This window comes from Gracilinanus agilis, chromosome 3, assembly GCF_016433145.1.
Source record: "Gracilinanus agilis isolate LMUSP501 chromosome 3, AgileGrace, whole genome shotgun sequence".
In the NCBI taxonomy this organism is placed as follows: Eukaryota; Metazoa; Chordata; class Mammalia; order Didelphimorphia; family Didelphidae; genus Gracilinanus; species Gracilinanus agilis.
Genome location: NC_058132.1, coordinates 632,102,857 through 632,106,349, shown reverse-complemented (window position 1 = coordinate 632,106,349; position 3,493 = coordinate 632,102,857). Strand labels below are relative to the sequence as shown.

General features: G+C 32.1%; 1 pseudogene; it reads left to right on the top strand.

Annotated features, from left to right (window-relative positions):
• Positions 1 to 235: 235 nt before the first annotated feature.
• Positions 236 to 3,493, top strand: part of LOC123241963 — a 24,671-nt pseudogene continuing 21,413 nt past the window's right edge.

Below are 3,493 nucleotides of genomic sequence, written 5' to 3'. Positions count from 1 at the left end.
TTTAGTGAGCACAGCTTAGGCAAAGGACTTACAATAATAATATCACTGTAAAATGGCTGTGACACATTTAGCTTTCATTGTCACCAGATTTTCATTGCTTCCTTGGACAATGAAGCAGGGAGCTATAGATTTTTGGTTCAGGAAAGTACCTCAATTTATTTACCATGTTCTGGAGCTCTTTGATGATTATAAATGGTGTGCGGTTACACTGGCTGAGTTCATTTGTTTTGTCCCTATGGCTATGACAATCATTTTTGCAATTTCCCAAAGCTTGGTGGTTTTAAGAAAAGTAGTTTCCCATCTTTGGCTGCTCTTTGGTTCTACATCTAACACCAAAACTGACTCGGTATGTCAAGAAGTCCTGAACAAAATGAAGTTATTGTTCCAGGTGCTCAAGCAAATAAAGGATGTAAAAGAATTAGATGCACACACAATTTTCCAATTGGAGATAGTAGAATCAAAGTATTTGAGAACTGCAACAAAGGCTAGGGACACTATGTCTGTAAATGAAAATATAACTCATTATTACAGCTTCTAGTACACTTGTCAAACTTTATTTTGAATTGTGTTAATATAGAAAGGATACATTATTTTAACATTATTGCTTTTTGCTTCTATTTTCTATTATTTTTTCTTTTATTATATTTATATTTTTAATCTGCTGTTCTCATTTTTATTTCTTAGACAAGACCCTCTTCTTTGGCATCAGGTTTTTCTATTTTGTAAATAATTTTTGTATTTATATTTTAAATTCTGGATTTTATCCCTTTAATCTGCACTCTCAAGATTCTAGTTTCCTCTCTTGAACCATTCAGGAATACCTTCAGGTAGTTAGATGATTTTTTGGGAATATACATTTTTCTATTTTTCACTGGGCATTGGTTTAATTTCCTTTTCTAGCAATGCTTATTTAGAGACCTTTGTAGTCTTTTAAATATCTTGTTAGTCATATGCCCTCATGATTTTATTATCTTTCAAGTTGACTCATCTACTTTTTTCCTCTTTCTTTAATATGTTATTTTTCTCTTGAGGTCTTTAATTATTCTGTTATCCTTATATTACTGTACCACTCATTTTCTGACTCCTTCCCCTTTCATATTCAGTTATTCCACCAGAGACTGTGTCTCAAAGTTGGATCCCTCCTCTTGTTTGAAGATTCTGTTTTCAGTGGCCTCAGTTCTTGCTCATAGTGTCTTCAAGGTGCAGGGCAGGAGTGGTTCCATTGGTATAGCAATCTCTTTTTCTACAAGGCTAGTGAAGTCTTACGTGCTGTACCCTGTCTCATCTCTCTCTTTATTTCTGTGGCTGTCACTGCCCCAGAAAATGTATCCCAAATGTAGTATACCTCCTTTTCCTCTGCAAATGACTACAGTATTGAGTTCTACTGTTTGTTGTCAAAGAATGGTAGGACAAGGACAGGGTAAAGACTGCAGCAGAAACAGGGAAGTAGCTGAGTGGGTTCCAGAATATAAGTAGATGTATATGTTAGAGTGCCATATAAAAATCTGTAGGTGGTTTGGAGGGGGAAGGGTTGCCAGGGAAGATTTACTTGGTGAGCACTAAGGTTTGATACCACTTAATTCATAAGAATGTTTTTTTTTCCTTTTATGACTTCTTGACCTGTGGATAGCTGTAGTTATTCTTATCTGGCACACAATTCCTCTTTGTGTGTGTGTGTGTGTGTGTGTGTGTGTGTGTGTGTGTGTGTGTTTGAGAATTAGTGAGAACTGCAGAAAATGTCTATCTAATTCTCCTTTATAGCCAATTTACCATATGGAAACATGTTTCCATATATTATGGAATTATATGAATATAGAAACATGGTTTGGTTGTAAGAGTCAGTCTTAAGTTCTACATCAATTGGGAAATGACTGAACACATTATGTCATGAATATAATCTAATTATTGTGATATATTAATTTATTGTGATGTGATAATATAATTATTATGATACTAGAAATGATGAATATATATTAGATTAGGGAAACTTAGAAATCCTAGTATGAAAGAATAGAGAATAATGAAAATAGAACTGAGCAGAGAATGATAAAAAAGATGAAATGAAAACCTTGAATGACTTCTGAACTCATCAGTATAGCAAATTCAGAAGACCAGTAATAAAACATATTTACAACATATGAGAAATGATGAATTATTGGCAAAACATGAGATGTAATTTTAAATAGATGATACATTTACTTGTTACAACAAGGGAGGAGTTTATTTTTGAGGAGAGGGAACTTTTGGAGAACAATAGAAGAGAAGAAAGAAGTGTCAACAAAACATTTAAAATAGACAAAATAAAGGGAAAGTAAGTCCAAAAGGGGACATTGACAATCAAGGCATATTTTTCTTTACTCTTTTAATATGTTCTAAAAATCAGCATAAAGCAGAAATTCAGATTTTCACAGGAAATCCTATTTGTTCTTTTTACAAGTTAAAATATTCACATTGGTTAAATTCATGATTAAAATAAAAAAGGAGAAAAATGAAAAAAGTATGGAAAATGTAGACTATTGATATTATAATTAGATGGATTCAAAACTGGTCGAATAGTCAGAATGAATCAAAGTGTAATCATTCATGGTTTAGTGTGAGCTTGACAGGAAGTCGTCACTGAGAATCATCAAGCATCTGTATTTAGCCCAGGATAATTAAAGATTTAAAACAATGTATTGATAAAGTCTTTGTTAAAATAATTTTATGAAAGAATGCTATCTTTAGTCAAAAGACTCATCTCATTTTTTCTAACTGCAAAACATGGAAGTTTGATTTAATAACCTCTTTTGTCCCTTTCAATTTCTAAGTCTATAATTCCAAATCTACCCCAAATATATTAATTTTAATTTCTCTTTGCAAAGGTTCTGTATTTTGATTTTTTAACCCATAATTGCTATACAGTTGGATATCAGTGAAAATAAGGGAAAGAGGGAATAGAAAAGTAAAAATAACAGTCAAAATAATGATCATATATATATGGTGCTTATTATATATCAGCACTGTGCTAAGTCCTTTAAAATTATTATCTCATTTAGTCCTTTAAACATCCATGGGAGGATAGATGCTATGATTTATATATTTATGAAGGAGGAAACTGAGGCAAACAGAGGTTAAGCCATTTCCTCTAGCTCACATAGTAGTGTTTCAGTCTAGATTTGGATTTAAAACTTCTAGATTTCAAGTCCTATTTACTGTGCAAAATAGCTGTAATGAAAAGGAGGAATTGGACAAATAATATCAGTGTTGGTTTGTATTCATATATTTGGGGGGAGTTAAAAGGATTTTTGAAGGTTTTTGCATATATGAACTAATTTGATCTTCACAAAAAGCCTCTTAAATAGTGGAACATATCCTGATTTTATAGATGAGGAAATGGAATGTCTGAAAAAATAATTGAATCCAGGTTTTGTCACCAGTCCATTCCAGAGTCCTATCTTCAGCTATATTCTGTTTTGTATATGTGTGTGTGTATATATATATATATATATATATA